The sequence below is a fragment of the Phodopus roborovskii genome, unplaced genomic scaffold, assembly GCF_943737965.1.
Source record: "Phodopus roborovskii unplaced genomic scaffold, PHOROB, whole genome shotgun sequence".
Taxonomy (NCBI): Eukaryota; Metazoa; Chordata; class Mammalia; order Rodentia; family Cricetidae; genus Phodopus; species Phodopus roborovskii.
In genome coordinates, this window is record NW_026126511.1 from 3,538,200 (window position 1) to 3,553,892 (window position 15,693).

A 15,693-nucleotide genomic window follows, 5' to 3' on the forward strand; every position below is an offset into this window, starting at 1 on the left:
GTGCGGGCGGACGGGGGGGGGGGGGGAACATCCTTACCTCTCTGTCAAGCTGGTTTTGTTTTTGGTGCATTATTTACTCAGACAGGCATCAAGACCTTTGGCCAAAAAGGGAGACCAGCTTAAAGGAGCTGTTCTGGGGGAATTGGCTGTTTGAGAGAACACAATGAAGAAATGAAGACAATGCTTGGCAGTCACACTCCCCGGAGGAGCCTCTTCGCTGGTGTGCCAGAGGCAGTCTGTCCCAGCTCACAGGAACCTGTGGTACCATCTCTTCAAAACTCCCCATTCAGTGACTTCATAGGAGGTTGAAATAGGCCCCAATGGGGATGCCTGCACCGTCAAAACTGTCGGATGTCACAAATCAGGGCTTTCCTTTTTCACCGTCAAAACTGTCGGATGTCACAACCAGGGCTTCCCTTTTTCTTCTGTCCTCAGCTTGTTCTCCCCGCCACGAGGAAGTATGTTATTAAAATTTTATCAGTATTCTACTGGAATTCAATCAAAAGATAACTTGTTCAGCAAAGCAGCTCTCTGAAGCTCCAACGGGTCAATAGTCAAATCAGTGGCTGCGTGGAACTCTGTGGCGTTGGAAAAAGGGAAAGAAATTTTTGGAAAACACACCCGTGCGATGGAGTCACCAGTGAGCTACCTCAGTCATTATTCATGGGACCGCATGGTGGGTGCCCTTCAAAAGTGGTTGAGGGACCTTCAGGAGTGTGAGCACATGACAGAAACCAGGTAGACATGACGCAGGCCTCTCTCTCTTTTGAACAGGGACTTCAGATAAAGGATGAGGTCCAGAAAGCTGGGTCTCGGGAGGTCTAATTTACAGTGCGTTTTGATAGTTGGCTAGTTAAGTTCTACTGCCAGTAGAGCTCAGACAAAAGACGGTTGGGCTCTGGGACGCACTGTGAGTGAGCCAGGGGCCTCGGAACCGTGTTACCGGGTACCAGTGATGCTGTGGCAGAATTCTTTCCTGGGCGTGCTGAATGGACAGTTCCATCTGTGACGTCGGAGGTTGCTTCTGAGCTGCACAAGATTGAGAAGTCTCATCTGCCACCTTCCCAGCTTCTGAAAAGACACATTATTCATGCTACTGTACTGTGACTTTTGCCTGGAGTGGAGAAGCTGTGACACACAGATTAAGGGGTATGAGTCGGCGCACACTATGGATATCAATATGAAGGTGTCTCAGCAACCTAGGAATACAACTGCACCTTGACTAGGTTATTTGCCTGAAGGGTTGCAGGCCAACACACCACAGTTGTATTTGCATCTCCCTCTGTGCTATCGTGCTGTTCAGAATGGCCAAGTTTTGAAGCAAGCACACGGCATCCATCGACAAATGAGCAGATAAAAATCATGGGGTATGTCCACAATGAAGCTTTAGTCAGCCACACAGAACAGACCTGTGTCATTTGCTGGAAAGTGGATGCAACTGGAGATTGCTGGATGCAGTGAAATAAGGCGGAAAGACAAATATTACGTTTTCACTCATTTGCAAATCCTTGAGAACACAGGAATATGTGAAAGCTGAAGGAAGAGTTGGAGAAGGAAGGAAATGAATAGAATGGGGAATCAGAAGCAGGGTGAAGAGTTTGGGGGGTGAATATGGTCACAGGACGTGATATACATGGAAGAAATTAACTTTATGACGTGATAACTATATATACATGTATTTATATATATTGCATATATACTAAGGAAAAAAACTGACTTGGAAGGACAACAGAAGGTAGAGGAAGGGAAAATACTTATTCCACTGTGCAGGAGAAGCTGATTTGTTTGAAGGAGTCTGGAGACAACCCTGCCTTTGTCTGATAAAGCCCTTTCTCTAAGCACCCAACCCCCCCCTCGCCCCCGCCCCTGGGGAGCTTTATGTGTTTAAGATGTAGAGGATTGGCTCAGGGGATCAGCCTGCAGCTCTGTGGAGCAATGGAGTGTGCTTCCTGTTTCAACTGGCTGCCTGGCAATGGTGTGTCACTGTCACAGAGCAGCCAAGTATGAGAACACATTGACAGTGCTCATCCATCTCAATCCCCTTGCTCAGGCTCAAAGGAATCTCTTCCCTAAGACGGGCAAGTGCAGCCGGGCTTTGCAGAGGGCAGCTAGCTCGTCTGAAGGCTTAATCTGGAAGTCCAGCCGCTTCTGAGGAGGCACTGCTCCCATCTGCGCGTGTTTAGAGGGATGCTTTGTGTATAAAGGGGATGCTTCAAGAGGGGATTTCTAATCTGTGAAAGGAGCGTGATACGAACACGGAGCAACTCGAGGACCTGTTGGTGGGCACACACCTGGCAGCCTCTGCCGGTCTGGCCTCAACCCCTGAACCCTGAATCGTGGAAGCCCTGGAGGTTCCCATAGTTGATTCCAGAGTCACCGAGACGCAGGAGGCCACCATCAACCAAGCAACACTGTCAGGGTTAGGCAGCAAGGTGAGCAACGCCAGTGTTGCTTGTATAGTTGGGGGGCAGGGGCCTGTCCTTAGACCTCGGAGAGGGGACACGTGGGTGGCATAACCTCATCTCCCTTTTTTATCCTTCCCTTTGATGTCACTCCCCAAACCTGCTACCACAGGGGTGCGCCTCCTTCATAAGCCTGATTCACAGAACGCTCCGTGTTTAGCAGCTCTCCAGAAGGATTCCGGTCTGCATTTAGCCCTAAATAGCTACAAATATGGGAGTAGCGATGGCTGCCCCTCACAAAGCCTTTTTAGGAAGTGTCACGCCACGGGTGGGTTGACACACAAGGACCCACAGGTGGGAAGAGCTCCAGGCAGATAGATGGGAAGGCAGGGGACGATTTGCTGAAAGACACCAAGTTGTGTACCTTGGAGCAGCTGCCCCTTGCTTGAGGGAGTTGTACGGAAACATTTTAGCATGTTTATCTGTCTGCCCAGCCCTATTTAGTGAAAAATGATTGCTCTTTGCTTCTTGTTACCATGCTCAGATGATACTATGGCAACCAGGCTGCATAAAAGGGGGGGGGCAGGTGCTGCTTAGCAACTTGAAGATTTTTAAAAGGCAAGTACTCATTTTAACAGTAACAGTTTTTAAAATGCCAGTTTTGAAGAGTTAAAAAAAAAAAGTAATATTAGAGACGGCAGTCCAGCAGTAGAGGGACTAAATAAGGGGGAGGTAGTGATTCTCCCAGAGCATTATGTATATCATCACAGAGCCTGGGGGGCACAGCTGGGTCTCTGTTTATGGGTAAGGAAATGAGGTTCGCACAGGGGAGCACTACCACCAGCTACCACCAGGGCTGGTCAGCTAGTGGGTGTGGGGGGAGGGCGGCAAGGCTGGCCTACAGGTAGCCGCCTGATTTCAACTGGAATTCCTTTTATACCATCTCATTAAGAAGTAAAATGTCACCTGGAAGTCAGAGGGAAAAAAATAAGAAACGAAACAGTGCAGACTGCTAAAAAGGTGATAAAAGTTGACCATCTGTTCCTCGGGTAGAAACTCAGAAAGGAAAAGAAAAAGAACCTTCTTTAAATATGCTTCTGGGTTCAAATGCCCTCTGCAGGACTCAGTTGTTTATTCGTGGGAAAGGAACAACAGGTGACAATCAGAGCAGAAGGGATAGAGTCCAGTGTCTCCCCGGCTGGAGGTGCCCGTTTTTGGAACTCGGGATTTGGAGGAAATTTTGAGCAGCGGGGAAATCAGATGTGGGGGAGGCAGAGATGGCTGAAGCCCCACCCCTCACTCCTTACTGGTTACTGTCATTCCTCAGCTGCCCTGCTGTCCCAGCCCTCTGTCCCCAGAAACAGCTGGGGTGATGGTCCTCTTAAGCTTTACTGGGACATTCACTAATCACACTAAGAAAACATACTGTCAGATTGAAGAATGTCCTCTGAGGCAGACGGCATAATGGGCTACTGTCTATTACACACCCTCCTTAATTAACACCACTTAGGACATGCCATTCAAGGCAGACCCCGGGTCTGAATTACACTGGACTCAAAGATCTGAGATTTTTATCTGCTCAGACCCTGCAGGGGAGGCAGGGAGAGATGGGGGGGGGCAGCTGGCTGAGTTTGCAGCTCCTCAGTCATCCTGCACTTTTCTGTCATCAACACCACAGAGAGCCTGCTAGGTCCCAGCCGCCCCTGGCCATCCCATGCTGCTCTCCCTCCTTGGCAAGGGAGGCAGAGCTAAGGCTGCCTGGTTCTGGTGCCTGCCTCCCAGGGGAGGCCACTACTGCCTTCCCCCTTAATGACATGGTGCTGCTTAGAGATCCAGCGGTCACGTGTATGTTGTGACCTTCTCATTGTTTCTACTCACGGCTAATTGTACCCGTGTGATGAGAAACAGTAAACAGCCTGCCTTCCCTTCCACAGTCCTGCAGTCCTGCTCCTGACTCAGAGGGTCTCATAACATCAGGGGCAAACCGCATCACCCTGGTCCTCCGCTGCCGGTCATTGCCACGAAGAGCGTGTTTAGTTAGTATCTTTCCATTTTTACAGCTCGTGCACACAGACACACACACACGAGAGAGAGAGAGAGAGAGAGAGAGAGAGAGAGAGAGAGAGAGAGAGAAGGGGGGGGGGGAAAGAGGGGCAGGCAGGGAGGAGAGGGAAGGATGGATGGAGGGAGAGATACCGCCCAGCCCAGTAGTTTTAATAACTACACCTCTATCTTTAAGTAGTAAGAATCAGAGGGAAGAAGTATTCACTTGCAACATCCCAGCTTGAATTTAGCCGGTAACTAGTAAGTAAGGCACCGGCTCTGTTTGAGATAAGACCCAACCCACAATTCCCTGCTCTTTAGAGGAAGTGGGGGCTCTGGTCTCAGGGACCATACACATTGAATTTACACCTGCCCTTCACACGTTTTTCCAAATTTTGGCAGGCCCCCCTGGGAGCCCACCCAGGCTATTTCCCAGACTTTCAAGGACACAGAAACTGTCTGGGGGAGCCCGGGGAACTGCAGGCTGGTGCTGCGGTGAAGCTCAAACACTCCCCAGCTCTTCCTGGATCAGGGCCTTAAAGGAACACTAAATTGTATAATCAGATCGGGAAGTAGGCCAATACCCCTTCACTTTCCGATTCTCCAGCACTTATAAAAATGCCACAGCTACAGCAGGAGATTACTAAGCCATGCCCAGTATGTGTGAACCAAAGGGTGCAAAAACAAAACAAACAAAAAACCAAAAACAAAGAAAGAAAAAAGAAAAGCACACACCCTTCTGTTCACCCCAGCGTCAGCCTCAGACCTGGCTTTGAAAGCCTCTACCCCTTCAGTTACTTTATAACACACTCACCATCTGGAAATTGGGCACAACCAGTAGAGGGTGGTGAAGGAATGCAACAATGAAATTCAAGGTGTCCGGTGCGGACTGATAGGGCAAGAATGTAATTATTGTTCCTTTAAAAGTGAACGGAAGCAGTGCAGAAAAGTAAAAAAATCAAACAACCCCCCCCCCCAAAAAAAAAAACAACAAAAAAAATCACCAACAAAGCGAGCACGCATCAGTTGCGGAAACACTGTGTGCCAGCTTAAACGAGACAGGAAAAAACGATCCCGCAGACAAGAACAGGATGCTCAAGGCCTCCTTAGCTTCCCCCAGGGGCTACAAAGGCTCCAGGCTTGCAGAAGGCAGACGGGCTGCGCGGCGGCGCCGGCGAGCTCTGCTGCCCCCTGCTGGAAGGAACGCCACGCTCGCGCCAGCCTGTCTGCGAGGCTGGGGCTCTCTGGGGAACCCCTGCACTCCTGCAGGCATCCAGCAGGTTATGCAACACCAGGCTGCAGCCAGCATGCTTCAGGAGAGGACACCGTCCATTTCATGGAGCTCCCGCTGAACCAGTGTTAAGGGGAAGGCGAAGACTAAAAAATACCAGCACAAAATAGTTCAATGCTGGAGGCTCTGGGCATCGTGACTGCTTCTTGTGGATGCAGAATCCTAAAACTAGGAGAGTCCTTCTTTGGGTTAAAGGGCCCAAGGCTCAGAGTGCGTGTGTGGAAGGGGAGTGAGCTAACCCAGAGCTTGCGGTGTAGAAATGGGTTATTGGATACTGTCTTCCTGGGGCATAGCTCCTCCTCAAGCCCGGCTACTCGCGTGGTGGGTGGCAATGCCTGGCCTCCAGCTCCTTCAAGATTGTAGATGTTTGAGCTGTGCATTCTGAGCTGACCTTCAAGGTTTTAAACTCCGACTGTGGGTGAACTGTATCCAATGGGTTGATCTTTCCTAACAAGACTCACAGTGAAGTCTTCAGAGACAGAGAGGTGTACCGTTTGATATCTCCAGGGTGAGTTCAGGCCATTAAGCGAGCGGGGACCATTTACTGTCCGCTTCAGAGAAAATTTCCTTCAACCAACCCTTTGGAGATTTTCTTTGGCTGCTTTCTGGTGTGGAGGGGCGGACAGTTCACTCTCTCGTCCAACCCGGATGTTGATTAATGGTATTCTCCAGCACATAAAATACTTTAGAGATTTTTCTTTCACTTGGCGTTATGAAACATCTCTGCCTCTCTGGCAGTTTAACTGGGACTTTCAAAATTAAAGACGGCATGAACTGAAAGTCACCTTAGAGATTCTCAGGCGCCTTTCTCTTATTTTATAGATGATGGTCTGGGCTTTTCGACCAAATAGGAACGTTTCTCTGGGGACCACGGGATGACCATACATCTTTTCCCAGTCTCTGGATGGTACCTCTCACAGCCCAGCTGTGAGGAGCGAGGAAAGCTGAGTCAGCACGCAGCCAGTGCAGCGCCAGAAAGTTTGAGCCTGATTATCATATTCACCCGCTACTGCCAAGCATATATTAGCACCTCTTCCAGAACTCTTCTCCGTATGCACACGGCACACGGAGACTCTGCTCATGATGTACATGGTGCCTGTCGTGAGACAGGAAAGCCTAAAGCTGTCTGCCCTGGACTGGTGATACATATATATCATCACATCTTTGTCAGTCAGGGCACACGGTCTAAGACCCTCTGGCAGAGTTTGTAGATGTACAGCCTGTGCCAGTCATAATTGAATGGAAGTATGATAAGCCGTGATGGACCACTGCCCGCCTGCAGTTCCCAGGACAAGAACTCACAGGCTCTCAGGGAAGAACTGTGGGGAGGAGGCGCTGAACATCTCAGACGCTGTCAGAGTGGCTGGCGGGAGAAAAGGGGTCACCGGGAGGCAGGTTGTAGCTCAATCCTGCTCTGGCCCTCATCTTCCTTTGCTTCAGGTATCAAGACGTGAGCAAACAGCTTCATGCTTCTGCTGCTATGTACTCACCTCTAACTCTCTCAATCCCGGAGCTAAAAAGCCTTCCTTCTTCAGTGTGTGTGTGTGTGTGTGTGTGTGTGTGTGTGTGTGTGTGTGTGTGTGTTGGTTGCAGCAATGACAAAGCGGTTATTAATATTAATCTACATTATTAGTATGGGACTTCAGTCCCTTCTATTTTATTTCATTGCCCTGTAAGGCAATTGGGAACGTCCACACTGAACTGGAGATAAAAAGTCATCAGGCCTCCTTAGCTAGAAACAGCTGAGACATAGACACAGCCGAGCTTCTATCTGTCAGAGTTTCCGGATGTACCTAGAGTGGATTGAGTTCGCCATGAGTGCACTATTGAAAAGTGGGGCTCGGGGAGCCAGCAATTGATTCATGGGGAAAAAAAAGCCCTTGCCACACATCACACATGTATAACCTTAATGACCTGACCTATCCTGACCCCGTGTAAAAAACCAGATGGTGGCATCTCCTTGGGTGTCGACCATCAGATAAATGCCTGTTGCAACTCACAATGAGCCCCTTTCAACATCTCTGGCATTCACGTTAAGGAGCTGCTCGGTGCAGGGCTCCCCTCCACCCCCCTCCCCTGCAGCACAGCTTTGGCAGCCACAGGAACCAACACTGTGTTTGTAGGGCTGAGAGCCACAGTCTGACCTCCAGGGGGATGAGTGGATCCAGGACTGAGCCTAGCACCAGTGGCCAATGGTTTAGTAAGCCGCTCTATGCAACGAAGCTGTGCGAAATCCTCAGCAGGGAGGGCTCTATGGAGAGGCCATAGAGCTCAGCGTCCATTCCTAGCTCCTGATGGGGAACTGGTAAGTCTAAAGGAAGCATGCCTCTTGGCTGTTTATTTGTTTATGTTTTTATTTAGTTGTTCTCTCCCCCCCCCCCCCGTGTGTGTGTGTGTGTGTGTGTGTGTGTGTGTGCTTGCATGCCATTCAAACAGACTGTGGAGCATTAGGCAGGGCTAAGGAACTCTGACTTTACAGCTGGTGGCTCACTCCACAGTGGCCTGGATTTGCAGGTGGTGTCTGCAGTGGGCCCGACAGTCTTGTGAGACTCAGCCCCTCACCTCAGCTTTTCTGCTGACTGTGTGCAGTTAGTGCTAGAATGGAACAGAATCGTAGGACACCCAGATGGCGTGTGGAGAATTGGAGAGTTGACTGGTGTGAAGAAAAAGCCCACACATTTGGTGTCAGAAATGTTGTAAGTGAAAACATTTTGGAGGTGGGAACTCAGATCTCTGTTCTGTGACATTCCAGCCCCGAAGAGCTAGGCCATCACCCACAGGGTCAGCCTGCTTCGTTTTGGAACAGGTGAGTGAGACCCAGCTCTCTACTTTCATTGTGGCCGCTGGTTTGGCTGGATTCTCATTGCAGATGATGCCCTCAGTTGTTGGCAGTGTGAGACTTTGTGAATAAACACAAGGGAATTTAATGTCAACTCCTTTTGTCCCCAGCTGAACCACACAGCTGGGGACTCTGCATCCCAGTTCTTACTTGAGTAGAAGTCTTGGGTGAGAAGGGTGTCTGTTGTCCAAGCTAGAAACAAACTTCAGGGCGTGCAACACACACACACACACACACACACACACACACACACACACACACACACAGGTATGACTGCCTAGCTTCCACGTTTGATTTCTGTAGCACAGGTTAGCACTGGGACAAGAATCCACAACAGTGTGGACATCCCTACTATCTGTCATGGGTTTGATCCCATGAACGCAAGCAAAACAGAAAGCTGAAGGTTACAGGGATACACACCCTACATCACAGCAGGACTGGCTGTGTAACACCATCTTGGTCAGCTGTGGAGATGAGAGCTACTTCCGAGTGATGCCGGGATCTGTGGTCAAATTCCGCTCAGGTTTTTCTTCACTGGACTTCATGAGTGCTCACATCCTCCATTTTGATCTTCATTTCGGATAACATTCAGTGGACTGGATACCATGTTACGATCTAGTTGCAACCACTGCTGGATAGCATTTCAGGTGCTGTGGAGTCTGATAGTTCCTCAAAATGTTAAATATAGCTTAACCCAAGGCCCAACACTTCCTAAGAAGAATGAAAAGACCCATCCCACAAAAAACCAACACATGAGTGCTCAAGCCAGCATTATTTAATTTTTAGTAGAAAGTTTAAGAAAACCAGAAAGAAACCAAATGTTTATAAAATGATGATGAGATTAAAAACATATTTATAAAATAAAATATTGTTTGGCTGTAACAATATGAATACTTATTCAAGTTCAACGTGTATGAAGCTTGAAAATATGTTAAGCAAAAGAAGCCAGTCATAAAATGCTACTTATTGTCCCATTTATATAAAGTGTACAGAGGCATCAAGTGGGAAAACCCAACCTAGTGTGTGTGTGTGTGTGTGTGTGTGTGTGTGTGTAAAGGTTTCTTTAGGTTAATGGAAAAGAAATAAATTGATTGTGTTGTTGTTTGTAGCCACTAGATTATAAACTTTAAAAGAATGAAGAAAACTAAATTTTCTGGAATTAAAAAAGGAAAGAGTTGTTATGATACTTCTTTCCCACCAGGCTCGTCAGCCCCAAATGAACACTCAACTCAGAGACTTACATTAATTATAATACTGTTGGCCAATGACTGGGCTTCTTATTGGCTAGCTCTGTCTTAATTACTAACCCATTTCTATTAATCTAATTATTTCCACATGGTCTTATCTTGCCAGAGAAAGGTCCAGGAACCTGTTAATCCTCTGGCATCCTATATGGTGACTGCTCTCTGCCTACACCTCCCAGAATCCTCCTCATCTCCTAGCCCTGCCTATCTTGCTGCCTTATTGGATACAGTTTTATTCATTAACTAATAAGATAAAGATATACAGAAGACCATTCCCTATCAAAGAGTAAAATATGAATCCTAGAAGGCTTACTCTCTAGCAGTTCTTACTGCCTGAGGGGCACTTTTGGAGTAGATTTCAGACTTTCACACCAGGTCTCTGGAATCTATTTAGCTATAAAGATCCATATGCAATATTATAGAAAAACATATCTTTCAGAGTCTATATCTCTTACTTAAATATTTATCAAATAACAGCCACTTTCAGAAGGTTTGGCTACCATCAAGAGAATGTTTGTTTTTCATGTTATAATTTGTGTATGAAGAATTTAAAATAAAGAGCAAGACCCTATTAATACTTCCAACAAAGTCATAAACCACACGTGGGTAATGTATGAGAACATTAATGTAAGTTCTGAATGACTCTATTGTACTAAGAATCACACAAGCATGCAAAGTTTTGCTATATTTCTTCACAAAAAGATTTAGTATTGTAAAGATTAGAAGATGTTAATTAAAAATCCAATCCATTAACCCAAGAGTTGTCCTTGTAACTCATCAAAATGGTACTAGGATATGTAGGGAAATAAAGAGGCGCGTAGAAGACAAAGCAGTCCAACAGGGGAGTGAATTAATGTCTCTCTGGGGGAAACTCACTATGGATGGTAAGCAGGCTCACACGCCACGCATGAACCTGCTGTGAGATGACGGAGAGTGGTACTGTGAATGGGAACTTCTAGAAAGAAACTGTCTGCATGGGCCAATGGACTGATACCCTCCTCAGAGACTGCGAGTTCAGACTGTTGCTAATCCAATGGCTTACGGTTTCCTTTGGGTTATCTTTAGCCCCTAAGAGTCATTCCTTGCCTACCTCTGTACCAGACCTAACACTCGAATGAACAAATGAAAACCTCCGAATGTCTTAACCCGACACAATCTTGTTTTCCACCAATGGGAGGGCTAAGAACGCCGCTGTCACAGCATCTGAGACAAACGATTGAGATTCTCTCTTTCTATAACCCAATCTTTCTGATGTTTCCACCAACATGTTTTAAGATATCTTGTTCCTGGAAACGCTTCAGGGCAATTTATGGCCAGCCATACCAGTGAAGATTCCCATGTAACATAAGGTGGAGTTCCTGGACAAACTACAGGCAACTATCCTACCCAAGGCTCACACCCCCTGTCAATCATACGCCTTTAGAAGGGGAGGGCTCTTTTGAACACAACCAGCCCATGTACCTCATGAGCTTTTCTGTCTTCATAAAGAAATCTCAACAGGCCTGATCTCACTGAGGGTCTCATGCAGGTGGTCACAGATGCTATTTTACAAGATGATAATGGTCTGGTTCAACTTGAAGGAAATGTCACCAAGAGGTCCTGGCAGAAGTAGAATATTCGATAAACATCTCCAGGTGGCCCAGAACAGGTTGAAATGTCCTGGGGTAGACCAGTATGCTTCTAGCTCTCTACAGTAAGTTGTGGAAGGAATTTCCCTTCATGCTTTTAGAAGAGATAAAGAATAACTACAGGGAAGAAGTAACCTTTATTGTCTTTGGCAGAGGTAAAATCACAATAGATACCAATGATTAACTTGTTATTTAAATTGTGAGGAGGAAAACAAACCCAATTTCGTGCACTCGGCACATGATATATATGAAGCCTATCACACTGCACGGCTTCCAAGGAATGACTCAGCAGAGAAAGCTGCAGAAAATCAAAATGTGACTCAGCGATATGCACTCTCTTTGAAAGCTTAACCCAGAAGGGGCCATAGAGCCCCGTCTACAGAGTCAAAGAGAATGGGGAGAGCTTTGGCACTAAGGAGGTGTGGGTCCTGGCCATCAGTGGAAGCAACAGGCTAACAGAGCTGAAGAAGATGCTTAGGAGGAATGGTGTGTCCCACTGAGAGACCATCAGAAGATTTTCAGCAAGAGTCTCATCTTTGAGGGTTGTTGGTAGAGCCTGACTTGCTTGCTTACCATCTTCTGTGTGTGCCTGTTCTTGACCACGACTCTGCAAAGATCCAAGACCCCTCCTGCCCCCAGTTTGTGGCGTAGAGACAACTGCACTGATCTCAGAGAGTCTCTGGAGATTAAAGTAAAAACAAGCATTCACAGCCAATCTTCTCTGTTCGTCTGCTGGTATGCTATGTACCCACTCATCAGATGTAGCAGTGAGCTAGGAAAAACAGGTAGTACCTAAAATAGGATTTAGTAGTATAGGTCAAAGTAGCCAACACTGATGAGAGTTTGGTAAATGGGTATTAAACACACACACACACACACACAGACCCCCATCACAAATAGACACACAGATACACAGACCCCCCCCACAGAGAACCTCTCATACATAGACACTCACAGGCAGACACACATATACACTGACACACACAGACAAACATACCGACACAGACAGACAGACACATACAAACACCCACACAGATCCTCATCACAAATAGACACACAGATATACAGAGACTCCTCTCACACATAAACACAGACAGGGACACACACGCACACACAGGACACACAGACACAAACAGACAAACATACAGACACAGCCAGGCAGACACACACAAAGATACAGATACAGACATGCACACACCCACACATAGACACATACAGACAGACACACACAGACAACACACACACACATACACACACACACACACACACCAGGGACCTCATTGCCCTTACAAATCCACCTCCCTTGTGGAGTGTGATTATTATATTTTCCTCCAGCACATCTCCCCCATCTTTGGATTTCACTGAGAGCTTACTGCATCCTGGAAGTTGCTCATAAAAAAGGCAAGCAGAGACTGACTGCACCTGCAGGCAACTTACTCTCCCTAGTCGTCATGGTCTGGGAGGGTCCCGGGGCTTTCTGGAGAGTGGTAAATCACACATTTATCTTGCCCGAGGGCATCTTTTCTCAGTGAAGAGAAGTTGGAATAACATGAAAAGAAGCAGAGCCGCAGGCTGTGCCAGTGAAGACTCCCACGGAAGTCCTGGCGCTGCTGTTCACGTACTGTGGGACCCACCTGTGTGGGACGAGCCACGTCCTGTTGAGTATTCTGCTCCTTCAAAGGTACTCCACCACTGCATCTGAAAAACACAAATGTAAGGAAAAACAAGGCAAGAGAGAGTAATTGGAGTGACTGAAGACATCCATTTCTCTTTTATGTATCCAAATGAGGGCGGTAAGCATAGCCAGGGTGGCAGTGTTTGCCTAATCGTTGTACTGGGGAGGAGAAGGTGGGTGGATGCCTGGAGGTTTATAGGAAGCCAGCCCGCCTCACCCCCCTCGGTGAGTTCCAGTCCAGCGAGAGGCACTGCCTCAATACACAAGGCATGTGTGTTCACCCGCATAAACACACACCTGCACATACACACACACAGAGACCACGGAAAGCATGTAACGAGAGAGAGTCTTATTGTTTTCCAATAATGCCTTAATCCTATTCATAAGGTTTGTCACATTCACGTCCACGAGCGATACACTGGATTACCCAGACAGAACCCACCATGTCAGGGCTTCCGTGTGAAGAGTGTACCCTAGTGAACGTAGTCATCAGATTACCATCAACATGAAGACAGAGGATATTCCCTATCCCCCTCCTCAACTCCACATGACCCGTGGAACCCAGCGCATGCATCCCCATCTCTTGGCAAGCACCGACATAATTTCCTGATCCTGTGGCTTTGCTTTGCGGGGGAATCGACAGGAGACAGACGGTGTGGATCTGTCCATCTTGTTGCTGGTGCTTTTTACTGCTGCTGCAAAGTACGGCATTGATGCATGTGACACGATTTGCTTATCCGTTAGCTGATGGACAGTTGCTTCGTGGAAACTCTGAATCAATCTTCTACAGATGTTTCAGACCAGCATAGGATTGGTTCCCTTTCTCTTGAGTTAATAAACACTCAAGCGTGGGATCATGGGGTTGCCTACAGCTACGTGTTGTTTGTACTTCACCGTGTCGTGTCAAGTGTTTCCCAGTGCTCTTCAGCCGCGCCGCCCACTCATCAGCCAAGTGTGAGGGTTTCCAGCAGGCTGCGTCTTCGTCTCCCCCACCCGTCTGTGTCATTATTTCTAAATCTCGCCATTCTAACAGGTTGCAATAGGATCCCGCGGTAACTTCAAGTGCATCTCTGCTACTGAGAGTGTTTCTCGTCACTTATTCGCATTTTATATATTTTCTTTCAGAAAGTGTCTGTTTAAAACTTTCTTCCGTTACTTCCCTTGTCCGCCCCTGCACGTAGCTTTCTGTACGGGTTCTGGGAACCCAAACATCCTCCCAGCCCGCGTCGTCAGATGCAGTTGTATTCTTTTCATCTCTTCTCAGTGCAGATTCTCCATCAGCTGTGCCTTTTTAAATCATTTCCGTCGAATCTCCGGCTTGCACGTCTATTTCAACAGCATTTTTTCTGTGAGCAGAACCTTTAAATATTGACAGTCAAGTCAAGCAAAATTTCCCTCTTAGAGTTGGTGTTGTTGGTGTTTTCTTTATAAGGGTATGCTCCATACTCAACATTTCAAACCTTTTTCCCTCCTAGGACTTTCCTAGTTTAGGTTTTATATTTTGGTCTGTGATCCAATTTTGGTTAAGTCTTCCCTGTGATGAGATATGGTTCGAGATCTACTTTTTACTTCTCTTTTTATTCTTTGAGATTTTCACACATGTACACGGTGTATCTTGGTCATCCCCAGTCCTGTTCTTCCTCCAATCATCTCCGGTGCTCTGGTAAACGCTCATCCCAACTTCACATTCTCGTGTTTCTTATAAACCTCACAAAGTCACCTTGTTGAAAATCCCCCTTTCTTTACTAAATTACTGAGACTCTTGTCAAAAATCGAATGAGATCTCTAAGAGTCTTTTCATGCTGCCCAATCTATGTAGTGTCCTCATGCTGATACAAGAGGGGTGGTTTTGTTTTTTCTTTTTTGAGACAGGGTTTCTCTGTAGCTTTGGAGCCTGCCCTGGAACTTGCTCTGTAGTCCAGGCTGGCCTCAGACTCATAGACATCCACCTGCCTCTGCCTCCCAAGTGCTGGGATTAAAGGCGTGTGCCACCACAGCCTGGCTTTTCTTTCTTTCTCTCCCTTCCTTCCTTCCTTCCTTTCTTTTTCTACAAGAGTTTCTTAATCAGCATATTTCTTTTATAGTTAGCTTAGAAGCATATGGTATAAGTTCCATGATTCTGCTCTTTTTGGTATTTTATGTCTTTTATTTTCCAATATTTATATTTAATTAATTAACTTGTATGACAAAATCCTTGTGAGCTTTTGATTGGCATTATGTTAAATCTATATATGTATAATTTTTAATATGTCTTTATATTTTTACTTGATTAAAACATTCTAATAATACTGTATAATACCCAGAAGCTGCATGAAATTCAAATTTCAGTTTCATAATGATTTTGAACATAGACACAATCACTTACTTTTCTGTTATTTGTGGCTTCTTTTACACTATACAACAGTGTTGAGTGTTTATAAGAGAGACCATATATTAGTCAAAGCTCCAAACATTAATAATCTGGTCTGTTTTGGGAAGATTGTTTTGACCCTTCCTTGTATTGTATATGTGAAAGTCCTCTAATACAAGCACTGAAGGCTACACATTTCCCCAGAACACTGTTTTAGCTGA